Source organism: Ochlerotatus camptorhynchus, unplaced genomic scaffold (genome assembly GCF_037179485.1).
Source record: "Ochlerotatus camptorhynchus isolate MF236.1 unplaced genomic scaffold, CSIRO-AGI_Acam_v1.1 ptg000077l, whole genome shotgun sequence".
NCBI classification, from domain to species: Eukaryota; Metazoa; Arthropoda; class Insecta; order Diptera; family Culicidae; genus Ochlerotatus; species Ochlerotatus camptorhynchus.
This window is the reverse complement of record NW_027040567.1, coordinates 4,673,163-4,692,860: the sequence shown is the minus strand read 5'-3', so window position 1 is coordinate 4,692,860 and position 19,698 is coordinate 4,673,163. Positions and strand designations below refer to the sequence as shown.

At 41.2% G+C, this 19,698-nt stretch overlaps 1 protein-coding gene and 1 pseudogene across 1 annotated transcript in view; one reads left to right on the top strand and one right to left on the bottom strand.

Moving 5' to 3' along the window:
- The window catches only part of LOC135697737 (frizzled-like), a 359,620-nt gene that overhangs the window by 278,983 nt on the left and 60,939 nt on the right, over positions 1 to 19,698 (bottom strand). The gene's annotated exons all lie outside the window — the stretch shown is intronic.
- LOC135697641 (uncharacterized) lies at positions 14,176 to 16,213 on the top strand (annotated as a pseudogene).

Genomic DNA, 19,698 nt, shown 5'->3' with positions numbered 1-19,698 from the left:
TACCTATCGACCCATCAACTCATGAACCGGGGACCAACGGCTTTTCTTCCCATTCGAAGGAAGGCGTGATCAGAGATGTTATGCCTCAGAACATCCCGGCGGCGCCGACTGGGATTGAACCCAGGCCTGCTGGGGTGAGAGGTAATCACGCTTACCACTACACCACCGGCGCCGTTATCGTTGATTGAATAGACAACGTTTGGTGAGAACCAGATCAAGTTCAACTTTGAAATCTGTGTTAGGGAAATCGCTTTTCGCAGCAAATTGGTGATAATTTTAATTATCATAGCAAAAGTTGCACATTCGTTCAATTTTCAACAGTCTTAAATTTAACAGATCCGTTGAAATATTTATGATCGATTGGTGAAAAATTTATTGAAATCGGTCCAGGTGCAGCTGAGGTTTTTAACGTTCAAAATCTTTCATAATTTTGTTACATGTTCAATTTTCGGTTTTTACAAAGTGTACCTCCATATAGAAATCACAGACGTAGTCCTACGTCAAAAAGTGACTTTTTAGCGACCGACTTGAAAATAGTGACCAAGCCACTAAAAAGTGACCTGCTACCAACCTTTTCATTCAATTATAAAATTGAATTGACGGAAAAAGATCATCGGTCGTAGAAGCTTATGCTTGTGTGAAGGGCACCGCCATCGAGTTTGAGTTTAAATAAAGCCCAGGTCCTATCCTATTATAAACCGGCAAGGTTCGTTTCATATGGGATGCGGCGCCTAAAGTCAAGGGCATTTCACTAAATGACCACCTATTGAAAGGCCCGGACCGTCTGACTTCACTGTTGGCTACTCTATTTCAGTTCCATGAGCGCGAAGTAGCATGGATAGCATGGAGATGTTCCTCCAGATTCTTATCCACGATGTCGACCGCAGTGCTCTACTGTTTTTGTGGCGGGATTCTCCGGAGCTGCCTATCAAGATAATGGTAACCGACTTGGACATACTCGGAGCGACCTGCTCACCCGTTCAATCGCAGTTCGTAAAGAACCTTTATGCAGCAGAACACGGGGATCTGTATCCAAGAGCAGCCTGGGCGATATAAAACAAGCATTACATCGATGACCAGCTCGACAGCGTCGACACGATCGAGGAAGCGGTTCAACTAGCAAGCGAAGTGGCAGCGATTCACGGGAAGGCTGATTTCTTTATCCGAGTGTATTCAGCGCGGAAGTCCTCAATCGCATCGGAGAAGCCAATCCTGCTGCGGTTACGTGATTTTCGGTGGGTAAAGATTGTAGGTTCTAGCGGTTGCTGGGAATGATTTGGTCTCCAGAAGAAGATGGTCTGCACTTTCGTGAGAAACTACGGCAGCTCATAGATGGTGAAGTTATTCCGACTAAGCGGGAGCTACTGAGCGTAGTAATGAGTCTCTGCAATCCCTTCGGTGTTATTGCAGCATTCATTATTCACGGTAAAGTTCAGGTTCAAGATACGAGGAGAGAGAACATCGGCTGGGACGAAAAGGTTTCATCTGATATATTCCGCCACTGGAATCAGTGGTTGATAGTTCTACGGGAGATGACTAAGGTGAAGATCAGTCGTTGCTATTTTCCAGGATACAGTCCAGCCAACTACGAGTCGCTCCAAGTCCACATCTTCGTCGATGCGAGCGAAAAGGCCTTTGTCGCGGTGGCATACTTCCGAATCGTCGACAGTTTAGAAGTTCGATGTACCCTTGTCTCATCGAAGACCAAAGTAGCACTCCTGCAGGAGCTCGTCTGAGGCATCGTAGATCATCATTCCGTGAAGATAACTCGCACCTTTCTCTGGAGTGATTCTAGAACAGTAATTGCTTGGATCACGTCGGATTCACATCGCTACCGCCAGTTTGTCACGATCAGAGTCAACGAAATCATCAGTTCGTCTACGGTGGGTGGATGGAACTGGATCGGAACGAAAACCAACGTCGCTGACGAAGCAACAAAGTGGGGAAGAGGCCATCAACCGAAATCGAAAGCCGCTGGTATCGTGGACCTGCATTCCTGTACGACCAAGCCAGGGAGTGGTTAGAAGAAAACGTGGAAGATAGAAACGGATAACTTCGACTAGCTTTCGTCTGTCCAGTGTTGCGTTGCCTATGTCCATCGATTCCTGGACAACCTACGTCAAGCCTCCAAGGGTACTGTTCGAGTTACAGCGAAAGAATTAAGCCGAGAGGAATTGCAAAAGGCGGAGTGCACTATGTGGATGCTGGTACATTCGGACGCATATCCTGATGAGGTGGCAACGATGAAACGTAGCAGAGAACCCGAGAACGAAGGAAAGCAACTGGAGCGTTCGAGTAAAATTGCGAAGCTGTCGCCGATGAAGGATGAGCACGGAATCCTTCGAGCAGACAGTCGGATCGATGCAGCAGAGTATTTGTCGTACGATGCAAGATACCCGATCATTCTACCACATGATCATCATGTGATGTGACCATGCCAACGATGAAACAGTGATGAACGAAATTCGCCAAAGATTTTCCATATCTCGTACGCCTGACGAAGACTCGATGCATGTGGTGTCGAGTGTACAAGTCCGTTCCATGGGCACCGAAGATGGGACCGGTTCCAACGGTAATATTAACGCCGCATATACGTGCCTTCACTTTCATCGGGGTCGATTATTTCGGGCCGTACTTGGTACAAATCGATTATATTGAGGTGGCTGGGTTCGATTCCCGGTTCGGTCTAGGAACTTTTCGGGTTGGAAAATTTCTCGACTTCCCTGGGCATAGAGTATGATTGTACTTGCCACACAATTATACCAATGCAAAAATGGTACAGGCATCGAAAGCTCTCAATTAATAACTGTAGAAGTGCATCTACAACACTAAGGGTTGATGCATATATTATGTCACGCTCTAAGAGGGGGAGGGGGGTGTCTAAGATTTTGTGACAAGCAATGCATTAGGTATAGGAAAAACGTCACGTAATTTTCTGCTCGATTTAGCGTGACATAATTAATGCATGGGCCCAAAGTTGAAAGCACGCAATAAGCTTATAAGCGATATGCAATAAGCTTGAAGTGCGAAGAAGAAGAAGAAGAAGAAGAAGAAGGTTCATTGCTCAACGTGGAGCCCCTGAAGAGATCTACTCCGACGACGGTACCAATTTTGTCGGGGTCAGCCTGGAGCTAAAAAAGGAAATCGAGGAAATCAATGCGAAGTTAAGCAGTACCTTCCCGGACACCTATACGCAGTGGAGGTTCAACCCACCCTCAGCACCACACGTGGAAGGCTGCTGGGAACGGATGGCTCAGTCCATCAAATCGGCTTTAGACGTGGTTCTCACGGAACGTAAGCTGGATGCCAAATCGCTGGTGACAGTTTTTGCTGCAAAAGTCAGACCAAGAAGCGATAATCCCAAATCACTTCCTGCTGGTAAGTTCAACTGAAGTACAACCGATAAAGCAGCCTGTAAGCAAAGAAGAGTCATTGAGGAGCAGTTGGGACATGATGCAGCACACATTGGACAGGATCTGGCAAAGGTGGATCACCAACTATTTGCCGACGATAGCATGGAGGACCAAGTGGTTGCAACAAAATGTGCGATCAGTCAAAGAGGGTGAGTTGGTCTTCTTTATTCTTATTCGCATTTCAAGCTTATTGCTTAGCGCATATTAGCTTATTGCGTGCTCTCAACTTAGTGTTCTAAATGCACTTCCACAGTTATTAATTGAGAGTTTTCGATGCCAATACCAATGCATGTATTTGTATATTGTGTGGCAAGCACAATGATACTCTATGCCCAGGGAAGTCGAGAACATTTCCAACCCGAAAGATTCCCTCGACCGGACCGGGAAACGAACCCGCCGCCTCCGGCTTGGTAATACCGTGCCTTTACTGACTAGGCTATGAGGCCCCTCGAGTTGGTAGGGTGAGTTGATAGTTATAGCGGATGAGAAGGTCAGGAATAGGTGGTTGAGAGCAGGTTTGCCAAAAGCTTCATCAAGAGTCATCAATAAGCTGAGCTCCAGCATATTTTGATGATGATATATTTTGCTCTCCCGGAGCTATACTTGATGTTCAAGCTGGGCTCTTGCCAACCCGCATCGCTGAGAGGGATGCGGAGCTCGTTCTCGGGTGTACATTAGGGTGTTTCATTTTGAAAAAAGTGATGAATTTTTGATAGGCCACCCTCCAGTTCGATTCATAGCCCCAAAATATGAACCTGTGCAAAAAATGGTAAAGATTGATGAAGGTTTAGAGGTCGCGCCAATGATTTGGATTTTGTATGGAGATTTTGGTGAATTAGTATGGGAAATTATTGATTTTCGTTTACATTGCTCTAACTTTGGTTGTAGTTGTCCAAACGTTGAAAAAAAAAAATATGTGGTTGTCATGACAATGATCAACAAGCCTGTTGTTGTTGCGATGAAATTGGCGTTGTTGCCTTGTACATATTCATCTGTCAATTTACCCTATTTTGCCATTTTTTCACATTTTTATAATTCTTGATACGCTGCAAAACTGAGCGTAGCAACTGTAGGCTTTTTGTTTATTGCCATAGCAATAACATACTAAATTTTTTCGACATTTGGACAAGTAGAAGCAAAGTTATAGCGATATAAGCGATTTTTTAAATTCTTCCATAGTAATTCCCATACAAATTTCAAATCATTGGCGCGACCTCTAAACCTTCATCAATCTTTACCAATTTTTGCACAGGTTCATATTTTGGGGCTATGAATCGAACTGGAGGGTGGCCCATCAGAAATTCATCACTTTTTTCAGAATGAAGCACCCTAGTGTACATCGACTCTGCCTACAGAGCAGAAATTTTACTTTCGTGATGCGCTCGCGCAGAGCAGTAAACTTGGAGCTGCGTGATGTTTTCGTAGAGAGCTTGGCTCTTGATGGTTTCACCCAGTGCGCATGAATGAGTGATTTTGTATTGTATTCGAGAAAGAAGTGCACAACCACGAATTGAAGAAAAAAAAAAACATTATGGAACGTATGCATATGTGCATAAAATTTGATTTGAGTTTGAGCAACCCAAAAAGTGGTCCCTAACTTAAATAAAAACATCAATCTCTCAAAATGTTACGTTCCCTGGGAATGACCCTATAGTCCATTGAATGTCTTGTTGTGTATCATAATATTGAAGGGAAGAACCGTGCCGTGTGTGCTCTCTCCGAATGCATAACGAAGTTTTATATTTACGGTTTCACCGAGTCCATCCCGAAGCTCAAAATGTTGTTTGGTGTGCAGAGCCGATGTAAATCACGCCTCACTCAAGAATGAACCCCGCATCACTCATCGTGATGCCAACCGGTGGCAACTAACGATTTCAAATTGGCTCACTACTTGACTAGCCTATTGGTATCAAGCAAATCGATTAACGTACCCCATTCTAGTCAAAATTCTAGTACTGCAATATGTTTGTTTTGATTTACTATGAAAGTTTGACAGATAAGATGAGGGGTTCATGGATTTTCCTATGTTTCGAGGGGTGCATCGATTAGCTTGGGACTGAAGATAGTAGCAGAGCTGAGCCAAAAATTTGAGCACTTTTCTTCACGACCTTCTGGTCTCAGAGTTACCTCTATGGTGATGCGTGTTTTTGGAAGTCCAGCTTGAGCATCAATCTGAGTTCGAGCTCTTTTGCGCTCTTTGGATTTGACATCATTGCTCTTTATATGTGAGAGATGAACTAGCTCGATATGAATGAGCATCTATACGGCCTAATCTGAGTTCGAGGAGTTTAGGCAAGTCTACAAGTTGAGAGGGCACTACCTGACCTACGTTTCCTGGAAAGGATGGGACCGTGCGACAAGCTGAAGTAGTTACTTCGGGTGGCACACTACGGAGACCTGTCATTAAGCTTGCACTACTAGATGTGGAACCGGAAAATGACGCCAAAGCAGAAACTAAGGCTACATAAGGGGGAAGATGTTACATGCAAGTCACTGCAAATCAGCCACTGCGATGACCAACGTCTCGCAGATGACCGCGGTGACGTATAGATTATAGCCATGTCATGTCATGAAGACGTAGCGATGACTGACTAATGATTAGGTGATAAGATAATAGAAGTTTATATTTCTTTAAGTGTGAATGATATTCCACAATTAGTTTTGACGTAGGACTATGTCTGTGATTTCTATATGGAGGTGCACTTTGTGAAAACCAAAAATGGAACATGTAACAAAATTATGAAATATTTTGAACGATATTAACCCAGCTGCCCCTGGACCAATTTAAATAATTTTATCACCAATCGATCAGAAATGTTTCTACGCATCTGATAAATTTAAGACTTTATAATTTTTTTTTCAAAATGTCACTATTGAAAATTGCACGAATGTGCAACTGTTGCTATGATAGTTCAAATTATCATAGATTGTCTGCGAAAAGCGATTTCTCTAACACAGATTTCAAAGTTGAATTCCATCCAGTCTCACCAAACGGTGTTTATTCAATCACCGCGTGGTGAGTGTGGTGTTTTCCAGTACACAACGAAAATCTGCCTGCAAGCAGAGAGGTGTAGCCCACACGAGCATCCATAGAAGGTGGAAGAAGCTGCACAGTAGACTGATGCAAAATTTGACTTTTTCGCTCCACAGTGCTTAAATGGTTTCAAATCGGGTCCTGATTAGCCTCCCAAAGTTACAACTCATTTGGTTAGAAACAGACTTCACACAAGCTATTTGAAGTTTACATGTAAATTACTATGGGAAATCTCAACTTTTTGTTCATTGCCTTCTAGTCGTTTTCCATATTGAGCTGCGGAACAGTTCGATAGCCATTCTAATAGAAAATTTTCATATAGGCAACACTGTATTTTGCAGTGTGACATAGTAGCCATGATTTTTGTGTCCTATTCAACGCCCCAGAAACACCAATGTTGCCTGCTGAGCAGTTGATTGAGCATGATCATAAGACATCAGCGCATTGAACCATTGATAACATTCGATCCTTGCATTTAATCAAAAAGTGGTGTTGAGCAAAGTTGTAGCTGGGAAAATTTCCTACAAGTACAATTGAAAGTTTTTGAAGCAGACCGATATGGTGAATTATTAGATAGACATGAACAAAAATTTTGGTTTTACCATAGTAATTCCCATACAAACTTCAAATGGTTTGTGCCATCTCAGTTTCTCACCAAATGGGTTCAAATTTTGAGAGGTTAGTCAGGATCCGATTTGGAATCGTTTAAGTATTGTGGAGCGAAAATTTCTAATTTTGCATCACTCTACTGCACAGCTATTTATCGGAACCAGTAGCTCTTCGTGAGTCGCTATGGGCCATCTATCTCAAGCGCGTCATACTAAAGAGTATAAACAGAGCCTCCCTTAGCTGGGGCCTCCCTTAGCTGGGGCCCCCCTTAGCTCAGTCGGTAAAGGCACAGCTACAAAGCAAGACCATGCTGGAGGTGGCTGGGTTCGATTCCCGGTCCGGTCCAGGAATTTTTCGGGTTGGAAAATTTCTCGACTTCCCTGGGCTTAGAAGTATGATTGGACTTGCCACACAATTATACCAATGCAAAAATGGTACAGACATCGAAAGCTCTCAATTAATAACTGTGGAAGTGCATAGAACATAGAACACTAATTTGAGAGCACGCAATAAGCTGATATGCGATATGCAATAAGCTTGAAATGCGAAGAAGAAGAAGAAGATAAACAGAGATAACCCCGCTCAAATTCCTATTCCTACACAAAACACAAGCTCTTGCTTCAGTTAACAAATAAGATTCATTATATAAGAACACGTATTTCTTACGTTCCCATTGCGAACAACCCCATAGGGCTGTCCCTTGTAGTTTTTTGTAAGGTTTTTCTCTATTTATATTTTGCTTAAAATTAACTCAATTATTACAAGCGCAGTACTGACCTGAGCCTACTTCTTAATATAATAATTGTTCGTTTCAAATTTAGCGGAGACTCAAATGTAAATGGATTTGAATTACAACTATTGTTTCTTAATCTAACCTAATAAAAATTGCAGGTTGAGTAACAACTACTACAAACACAAAAAAAAAGCGATTTGCTAAAAGACTCCGAACTAAAGCGAAAGAGACTTATAGTTACATCGATTGATTATCGTGTGTTTTGTGAAACTTAATATCAAGGTCGCCGGCGGGGCTCGTTTTGAATGGTTGCAACAACAACGCGATCGTAGCTTGTATGATGTGAAATAAGGGGCTTGGTGGCCTTAGAGTGACCATTTTTGCTTACTGAGTAGAACATCATGGGACTAATCTCAAGCCCCTTCACATTCAAGATTTGTTAATCGCTTTATTTGTTAGTGTGAAAACATTGGAATAACAACAAATCGGTCATTGGTGTGTTTTTGCATACTGAGCAGAAGACCGTGGATTCAATCCCAAGCTCTTTCGCCTTATAGGATCGTTAGACTATGAACGGCGTTCGGATACAACGAACCACTAACAACTATGATGCGTACGTTTAAGGCTGTCGAAGAATTATTCGAATTTGGGGAATCTTCATCTCGCTTTTTGGCACGGATTAGAAACACTTGAATTGTTTTAGCTTTATGGTTGTTTCATGTAGACAATAGTCCGATGAATAAAATTAAATAATAATAATAATAATAATTCAGCTTATCGTTTACCAAAACGAATCCTGCTGCAAATCCAAACCTTTTATCCAACACTCCAGTGATTTATCACGGAAGTGCAGAGGATATTTCGGTTTTCAACATAGCGGGTATCACGCCAACACATTCCTACCCTTTCCTTTCTTGACCTTTGTTCGGGCGTGGCTGGCGCTGGTATTGCCTAGTTGGAGATCACCAGTTTTGACGTAGGACTACGTCTGTAATTTCTATATGGGGGTGCACTTTGTGAAAACAGAAAATGTAACATGTGACAAAATTATGAAAGACTTTGAACGTTATTAACTCAGCTGCCCCTGAACCAATTTCAATAATATTATCACCAATCGATCAGAAATATTCCTACGCATCTGAGACTTTATCATTTTTCAAAATGTCACTATTTAAAATTGCATGAATGTGCAACTGTTGCTATGATAGTTAAATTTATCAGCGATTGCCTGCGAAAAGCGATTTCCCTAACACAGATTTCAAAGTTGAACTCGATCCGTTCTCACCAAATGGTGTTTATTCAATCACCGTGTGGTGAGTGGTGGTGTTCTCCAGTACACAACGTAAGGTTCCCCGCAACCAGCTAGCTGTCAAGGGTGGCCTCAACCGTTGATTGGATTCAGTTCCAATCACCGTGTGTGGTGGAATCCAATGGTCGGCATCAGCTGCAGCAGCAGCAGTGCTTTCGGCGCGTGGCGTTGAACATTGTCCCCAGTACACAATAAAAGGCTGACTGCAAGCAGCAAACTGCAGCCCACATGAGCAGAAGCCGCGCCGCTATTGATCGGAATCAGTAGCTCTTCGTGAGTCGTTGTGGGCCATCTATGTCAAGCGCGTAATACTAAAGAGTATAAACAGAGAGAACCCCACTAAAATTCATATTCCTACACAAAACACAAGCTCCTGCTGCAGGTAACAAATAAGATTTATTATATAAGACTACGTAGTCCTACGTCACCATTGTGTACAACCCCATAGGGCTGTCCGTTGTAGTTTTTACATATTGAGGATGAATGCTAGTCCCAAGCATCGACTACTTGATTTTGTTGAAAATGGGGACAGAAACTGATTTTGAAGGAATGAGCCGATTATTTTATTTTTTTAACACAAATTGGTTTAAAACACAAACACTCACACAAACTACCACCAAACGAAAGTAGCTCAAGCTACCGATAAACGCAAGCGAAGCACAGTAATGAAATGATCATAAAATTAAATTTATTTGCGCCGAATGTAGTGTTCTTTGAGCTACCGGTCTGCACTACGCCCAAACAGACGCATTTTGAATATGTGCCACCAACCCACCTTAATCCCACCCCATTTCCCACCGCCATTGAGCAACTCAGTAGCGGCCGCACATCCCGATGGTATGGTACAAACAATCCGACACACGATCAGTGTTGTAGCGAAGCTCGCTTAGAGAAATGGACGAAGGTTTTCCCGTAATTTATCGTTTCACGTTTCGTTTATCGCTCCGGAGCAATAAACGGTTGGTTGGTTGGAGATTTTCTTCTTCAGGCGGTCGGGACGCAATTTACATATGGAGCGGTTTGCGTTTGTGTTTCAGGTGATGATCTTTTGGGAAATGCTTCTTCGATAAAATACACCCACACTCGGCCAGCTGAGGCAACGTGGAGGGCAGTTGGTCTTTCTGGGGAAACTTCATTTGCTGGTTCATAATCCCTCTGCACTCGGTCGGTGCAAGTGGAATTAGTCGTTGAAGGTTATAAAATTTAATTGCTCGCATTCGCCGACAGTATACTACTGCTGATAGAGAAAAGTTAGCTTTTATGAGTTCCCGAGGGAGCTATTAGCCGTCTAGGCGCAGTCTATCACCATTCGACCACTTCATCTAGGTCATCCGTGATTGCAGTCGGTGGACGGTGAATAAATCTATATAGAATGGGAGATAGTGATCTTTATCTTTTATCATTTAAAGCTTTCATGAAACACGTTATCAAACGCCACGATTGTAAAATTTGTACAGATTTACTGGAAACCCGATTCTAGTAATCAAGTTCACTTTGGCTTTCTTATTTCAATCCTCTGCAAATTCCTGAAATCCAAGATCGTTTATCATCCAAATGGTGCCCCAATTTCCTCATGACCACCAACAAAAAATCAACAATACAGTACTCCACCTCCCAAAGTACGCACGCTGCTCCAAAGACCCACATTTCTCACGCTCATCTATCACAATTAAACTGTGACCGCACACACCGTCGTCGTCGCCGTCGTCATCATCACCGTAGCCACGACGCATGTACGTCGTGTAATTGCTTTGAAGTTGAATCTTAATCGTTACACACCCGATTTCCGCTCACCTCACCCTAACAACCTTAATTGTTTAGATCGACCTGCTCGCTTTTGATCTTTACCGCTTTCTTTCGGTTTGGCACGTGGTACCCTTTGCGTTAGGTTTCTACAATCACACGACTAAGCGAGTGTAAGCACAGCGACCACCGCGATTAGGGTCTCGAATTTTCAGCTTCGTAGTTGGAAGTTGGAAACAACAGTTGTACAGACCAGGGGGTGACTTGCTAGAATCGAGTAGCGGCAGCGTCTTGTGAAGCGTAAAGAAAAGGGTTGATTGTTTCTCGCTTTGGGTTGTGGTGTTTGGAGTCATGCCGATCATCTCTTTGATTCGGAGCTGATTGCGACTCATTAGAGTTTGATAGGCATGCAATGTTTGTGTAACTGTGTTCACGGTTGGAATGTTCACAGATATGGAACGCTCAACGGTTCAACGTTGGGATTTGAAGGCGTGCTAGATCGTTTCTTCAAGCTGCGTGGTCCACCAGCTGAACCTGATTGAGTTGGCACTGTTGACACATTTATCTATCGGAGAAAAAGATAACGAAAGTGCCCACATAGCTACAACCGGCAAGTGACACTCGCTAACGAGTCACATTTTTTTCCAGTTATGTTTGTTTTTGCTCCAACGTGGAGCAATACAAGAACATCGTTCTAGAGACCCAGATACAAATGGATTGCAATCTCGCAGCAGCGACATGCACCAAGGTAGTCGGATCAAGGTGCGTGGTATGTCCCCGCTAGGTGGTTCGATCCAATCTGATACATGTAACACGTTTTAATTCTAGTAAGCAAGAGGAAAAGGTGTGCCACGCCACGACGAGCGACGGCAAGTATGTGTTTATTTTTACGCGATGCGTTTCGGATTGGAACCGATGAATACATTATGCAACATGGCGCGGCGTCGGTGGTAGTGCTGCAGAACTGGTTCTCCCTTTCATCGGCGGGGATAATCTATAGGTTAGCCGTTCACTTTAATAAGTATATGGTGCTTGGTTGCTGATTTGCATGCTCTCTGTGATACCACTTGTTACGGTAGGTCACTATTAATAGATGTGATCAGTAATTGGGTGGTTGCAGGTTTACAGTCAGCCGATCCTTACCTGAAAAAGAAAGAGAAAACGAGAGAGGAAAATTAGTACGTTGATACAATCATGGCATCTGATGTGGGAGCAATATTGCATTCCTTCATGTTTGGAATTTATTGTGCATGGGGAACTGAAACTCGGTTGAAATTGAGAATAGGTTTGAAAACATGTCACAGAATAGCTTTCAGGAGCAAATGTGGTTGGAAGTTGGGAGAATTGTTCACCTATTAAAGAGTGTGTCAACGAAATTCTAAGAACCAGCTAAAAACTGCCGGAACTTTGATTTCTTATTAACGTTGCTATCGTTTGTTTTTATGATGCGACTGATGCATGGTTCACGAGTGCGCTGGAAGAATAGACACTTGATTTGACGGCGGTGAATCAAAGTTTATCCTGGCAGGGCCCAACAAAGTCACTTTCAATCGAAAATCGCCAAGCGACGACGAAGCTGTCAACCATCGCTTTCAATTGAATCTCATTCTGTCTTCTCTTCGAGCAGATCCCCTTCAACATCAACAGAACCACTTTCGATCAGTTTTCATGCTGTTTATTTTGGCTTGACTCGTGTTCATTTTGTCTTTCTTTGTCAAATGAACTTATACTTTCGAATTGAAGCGGAGCTGTTCGGTCCAAATTCGCGTAGTTTTTCTGCCTTTTGTTGACTGTTCACTCGGTTCATTTTAACGCATGCACATAGCTCTGTGCACGTGGATGTCAAATTTATCATTGTCGGGTGGTTTGTTTACCCATCAATCAGTTTGACATCCAATGGTGGTTTGTTTACCTTTGCCTGTTAGTCGATTCAAGTGGATTCAAGTTTTTAAATAAAAAGGGCTAAAAGATATGTTATCCGACAAAGTTCATGTCCATCATTTGAAAATGACAATATTGCGGTTATCAAATTCTTACAACCTAATGAAGGATCACAAATTCTCTACTCGTTACTTATCAAGTTGAATGATTCTATCACGCAGTCCCTTCGTCATGATGGTGATGAAAAAAAATATCTCATTCTTCCCTCAATGATTGATAATACCTCGTATGTCACAGTGAGGAGGTGAGATGGAATGAGATTTGTGAAATTTTCATTCTCTCATCAGCTATCACATACACAAACTAAAGTCCTCTAACTAAAAGTGTGGACGTCTGTCAAACTGTGTTCCAATCAAACCGTCAAAATGCACTGCGATTGGAAAACTTTTTGACAGACGTCCACACTTTTACTAAAGTGCTTTACTGTATCCTGAAAATGGCATGTTTCAAAAACATTAATTCAGATTTAATTTGCATTGTTTGGATTTCGATCTCTTTGCAATTTATTTTATTCTGCCTTTGGCATCCGCTAATGAGATGCAGCTGTCACTATTTTCAAAAACTTATCGTGTAAAAGTTGTTATTCCAACAAACAGCAGTCTTTGGATTATCAATCTACTTTATGCATATAACATGTTAACAGTCACGCCTTTTTTATATGGAGCGCTTTAAATCAGTGCGATAATTACAAAACTGTAAGTTACTCGTGTACCAGATTTAGTTGCAATTATTTGAGTTCTAATCCTGATCCGAACCCATCTACATTGGCGGAAAATCAAACAGAAAAGAAAAAACTAACGTATACTGCTGCTGCCGAAGAGTACGTTAGAAAAGAAGGTGGAAAAACAATTTGTGCAATTGTGCCCACAAGCGGATGTTCTTACGTCCAGGAGAAATACGATGTTGGAAATTTCATTCGTCATTTCAGAACTCAGCATCCAAAGGCAGCAATCAGTAAAAATTTGCTCAAAGAAACAGAATCTCCTGCCAAAAAGCCACGATTGGTAACAAAACAAAGTTTCCCGATCAACAAACGGCTTTTATACGAAGCATGCCTGAAATTGGTGACTCAGCACCACCTCCCATTCAACTGCTTCAAAATGCTTTTGGATCCCATTATGGAAACACTGATCTGCCATGAAAATCGAAGGAACATCAAAATTCACATCCGCGAAACGGCTCAGAAAATCCGGGCATTCATCAGGAATGAGATGGAGGGTAAGCTTGTATTCATCAAGATAGATTCAGCTTCTAGGCATGGACGTCACATCATCGGTCTCAACGTCCAATATGAACTAGACGGGGAAATCGTTATAAGGACTCTAGGTAAAAAAAAAAGATAAATCCTTGCAGTATTCACTCAAAATATTAATATACTCCATTTATTTCAGCTATGATGGAAGTTAAACAATCCCAGACTGCTAAATTTCTAAAGGACAAAATAGTTTTCTCGGCGACAACTGACAACGGTGCCAATATGGTTGCGGCAATAAAAGAAATGCAAAAACTAGCCGCTATCTCTGTTGCTCCACTGGAATCTCTCATGGACGAAGAGGGCGCGGAAGAACTGGAGTGTGGTATGATCGATGGAATCACCAGTGAATTCGGAAGTGCACTTAATCTCATTAGATGTAGTGTACATACTCTACAATTGGCCATTACGGATGTGATCACAAAGAATGACCCAAAAATAAGAAAAATCACAGACATCGTTAAAGACACCAGGAAAACAAAGTACTCAATCTTTTTCGACCACACCAAAGCTTTCAAGGCCCCCCTATGGAGCTATACTCGATGAGGTGGACGATACAAAATGATAAAATCGATCCTCAAACAAGAGTCGTTCTACATCCTACTTGGACAAGAGTATCCGGAAGTTGGTAAGATATCTAATTTTTATTACCTCCGTCCAGACAGTACTTGTTCATATTAACTCATAAAGTCATAAAATTATTCATATAAAATAAGTATGCAAAAAGTGTATGTACGTAAACGTACATCCCATAATTGATAGGGCTCCATAGATAATTTTGTCAGTATCGAGTGGGGACAGCCCCGGCGTAGTGGTTAACATCCATACCTGTCATGCCAAAGTCACGAGTTCAAATCTATTCCCCATACAATTCCCCACGAATGACCCAAAAGTGTTGATGGTGACCACTTGACATCGATTATTGAAGCACAATTTATGTATATATTCTTCCATATTATTAATCTCGTTCAAACCATATTTTTCATACAAAAAAAATGTTGTATGGAACGAGTTCGAACGAAAATGATAACATAGATTATAATCCAGATAACTACTCATCTAATCCATAATAACAATCTAGCAATATATGATATATGTTCATAATGAAATCATGATGAAATATACTATAAATTTTCTTCATAGCATTTCCGGATGATGACTGGACCTATATGAAGAACTACTTGTCTGCGTTCAAGCCCGTTTACAAACTGACGAAAAACTTACAAAACAAACACGTTCCATTGAGTGAGTTCTACATTCAGTGGCTTCAAGCAACGTTGATGGTAGAAAGTGAAACGGATAACCCTCTCAGCATCGCGTTGGCTCAAGCGCTTCAAAATAGGCTGAAGAAATTGCTTGAAAATATGGCATTTAAGGCTGCTGTATATCTTGACCCAAGATTCAATTTTCCAGGATCTACTGTTTTTGGTGCTGCTGCAGAAAAAGAAACGGTACAGGTAATAGTATATTAAAATAGGCTGTCCAAGGCAGATACTCCAAGAGGGTCCAGGGATGTCCATATTCCTCATAAACCGTTTGTGACACGTTGATACAAATTTAAAAATAAAATTAACCGTAGACACTTTCTGAATTAACATACCCACGCCTCCCTCCAAAACCCACGTGGGATATGGACAGCCTCTAAGATAAGTCACTTAGACAAATTATGCTTTCAATTTTCAGAATTTTATTATCAATACTTGGAACAAAATCCAATCCCTGTCACCATGCACATCAGCAACTACAGCTGCTGTAAAATCCAAAGCCGACACGGTCGATGTGATGGACGACTACATTACCAAACTATTTGGAAGGCCTCAGTGTAGTGTATCAGAATCAGAACCACACGTTACATCGTTTCGGAAGCAACTTCGGCAATAAGAAGTGGAACCAAGACAACATTTATGATGTTTGGAAGCACTGGATGGCACGAAAACATACTCATCCGGAACTTTATGCAGTAGCAACTGTTGTCCATTCCGTCCCATCGACGCAGGTGTCCGTGGAACGTACGTTTAGTGCACTGGCACTAGTACTGTCTAACATCAGGGCGGGTTTATCCGACGATACACTTGAGGATATCCTTATTATAAAACTCAACATGGATATTTTGCAGAAGGTGCTACCAACACTCCATGATTGGAAAATGTTTATTGCAGAGTCATCATCTTTTTCATAATGAGACAGATTTCAACTAACTATAAAAAAGGATTAAATTGAATTGGAATGAAATAATAAGATAAATCTGACAACACCTACTTGTAATGAAATAAAATAACATTTTGGATGTGAAATAGATAAATATATTTGTTTGCCTTAAGCTTGTACACATATATAAGATCTGCCAATACTACATTTAATTGAATAAGCTTTCGTAACTGTAATTAGTTAAGTGTACGATACCCTGCTGGTAGAACCTTTTATCAGGGCAAGTTTAACACATTTACTTCAAAACCAAGTTCCTTATACAATACAAAAAAGCAAACTTCAGAGGTTATGTTAAGAAGAGGCAAGTATACCACTAGGGTGCTGAACGGCTTCAATCCTTTCAAGACACTATTCCAAGCATGGGTTGGGTTATTCAAATGTTGCTTGAGAGATCTGTTTCCGCACCATATCACCACCATAGCGACGATAGCAACTTTCCTCATTGATGATAATATATGGATTCGTCAAGTAGAATAGATTGAAAAAAGTAGCAGTCCGTGATGAAGCTTTGAAATATATCCGGAACGGCTTGGTCCAAAGTACAAAGATATGTCCGCATTTAGGATCGACCTGCACGTCCATCTACAAATATTTTAAAACAGTTAATAATCCAGCAACGTTGATACAATCTTACATGTTACTAATCCCTTTGTTATGATCCTGGCAGGCCGATTGTTATTAACAACTAGACTTGATCACACATTACAAGAAATTAACCTCTACTCACAGTATTCTGTGAAGAATAAATACTCTTCCACGGAATACTGTATGTTTTGCAATGCAATGACATTATTTGTTTTGCTCAGTGCTTTGCTCTGCCAAGTGACAGATTCTTGCACACTCATCGTAGTATACTTATATCGGGTAAATTTGTGGGTGAATAACAATTTTCTTTTGGCACTTCAAGTTAGCTTTTGCTTTTATGCTGACATTTTTCGATGGTGATTTAAGCCGTTTAAGAACATTTCCGGCTCAATTTATAAAAATATAGCATAAGTGCAATGATGCTGATAAGAATTATTGTGACGATATTAGTAGTAGAACTATTTGATTGTTTAAAGAAATAAAAGGGTAACTCTACTTAAGCGTGAGTTTGGAGCTGCTTTTACGTCGATGTGAAATATTTCATGATGAGTAAAAGCTTGAACAAATTTTATTATGTCACTGTAGGCTTTGGATGCGACAGAGAAATATTCCTTCTGTGGCTGTCACAAGAGCTGTGTCATGATAGACTTTTTGTAGGAGTGAGAAGTGACGAAAATTTTAATCTTTCAAGCAGTGAGTTCATGATAGAGATAAGTGTATTTTCGTCATCTCAATTTGGCGGAACGATAGAGGAACCGAATTATCTGTAAATCTTGTGTGAATTTGCTCAATGACAATGAGATTTACCAGCACTGGTTATGCTACCACTTCCAGTTCCAAAAAATTCCGAGCCAATTCTGAGAATATCAGTCAGGAATATTCACTGTGAACTTGGGAAAAGGTTGTAATTTTAAGAGAAGATTTATTTTCCAAAAATTGTAAAATTTATTAAACCAGTTACCTGTGAACTAATTTTCAGTCAATATTTTTGAAATGATCTATAAAGATCGTAAATCAGACGTAAAATGGCAGAGATATGGGCAAAAAAATATTAACATGATTTTTAAAGGATGACCCCAAACTTATGATCGGGACTGTATCTACTCTAAACTTTTATTATTACTGTATCACTTTTTGTACGTCTGTTTGTTAAAGCCATTATAAAAACTAACAATACTGTGACTATATGTTTAAGTATTACTTCTACGTGAAGTCAACGATTTACATAGTTGAAGATGCTAATTTCAAATAACAGACTGTAGTGGTAATTTTTATACGATAGATGGAGTAGATAAATAAAAGCATAGAGTTGATAGTTCCGTTAGAGTACGGCAGTGTGAAGATTGCATATAAATATTAGAATAGCGAGCTAGGACAACTTTTAAGGAAGGTACAATTCGGTTTTTTCATTTCTCTTTACCAAACTCCCCCTTTTGGAGATGGATGTTGAGGGGTGTCCCCCCCCCCCCCCGCCACCACTGGCAAAAAGAGATGAAAACCGACCCGCTCAAGTACCAACGTTTACCCCTACCACGATATGTGCTCCTGTCATCGTCGACTTGACGGTCTCGAGAGGACACGGGTGGGGTAGGGGTAAACAATAGTTGCAATTTCCAAACCTACGACTGGATGCCTTCCTTCAAATAACAACTGAAGTGCGGTAAAAATCGGTAGAACTGTTTCAAACACACCGTTGGTACTTGAGCGGGTCGGTTTTCATCTCTTTTTGCCAGTGGTGGCGGGGGGGGGGGCACCCCTCACCATCCCTCTCCAAAGGGGGAGTTTGGTAAAGAGAGATGAAAAAACCGATTTGTACCTTCCTTAAAAGTTGTCCTAGCTCGCTATTCTAATATCTATATGCAATCTTCACACTGCCGTACTCTAACGGAACTATCAACTCTATGCTTTCATCTACTCCATCTATCGTATAAAAATTACCACTACAGTCTGTTATTTGAAATTAGCATCTTCAACTATAACAATACTGTTTTAATGTGGTTTTGAGAGAGATCCTGATAACGTTATATAATCTCCCTTAACTGACAAAAATTTCGTCAAAATTTCCTCCGAATACCAGCGTGTCGATTCATGTTGACATGCCTGATTGTCTTCAATTTGGTTGCCAAATTTTAAGATTGAGCCACTATTTCAAAGGTATGACTATCTACTTTCGAACGAAACAGTCAGGGAACCGATAGGCCTTGTGGTTTGCCTCTGTGGAACTTCAGATTCACCCGGAAAATGGTCAATTCCTAGACCTAGAGATCAAAAAAAAAAAAAATTAGCAAATGATCATGAGCATTGAGGAAATATGCTACCACCATATTGATTCTGCTACTGAGTAGCCTGAAAACGGTCCACTGGATATCCGGAATCACCGGAGCAATGGTTAATTCCTGAAAGTAGGCAATGATTTTTTCTAAATGAGTAAAGCGCCATGCGTAAAGCGCCAGCACCGTTCGATCCTGCTACCAGGGGGCCAGAAAGCGGTCCTCTTGATATCCGGAACCATCAAGAAAATTGTATTTTCCTGAAAGTAGACCTAGAGATCCGCAATTTTTGCTAAATTGCATACAACCATGAGCATAGAGGAAATATGCCTTGTCCACATTGATTCTGCCGTTTGTTATGCGTGTTTCAGTATTAATAAAACGTGTTTCAGTATTAATGTGAAACGAAGAATGAACCCCCACCCCTCGCCGATTCAAAGTACTCTTACCCATGTATACTGCAAAACAAAAACCATTACCTACTGTCGCAGAGACCTCTCATACAACCCTCACTTCACAACACTTACGGCTGTTAACCTTTACATCGCATTCACAGTGGTAAGATTTCCCTCCTAGACTCAAAGTCTCAAATTCACATGAC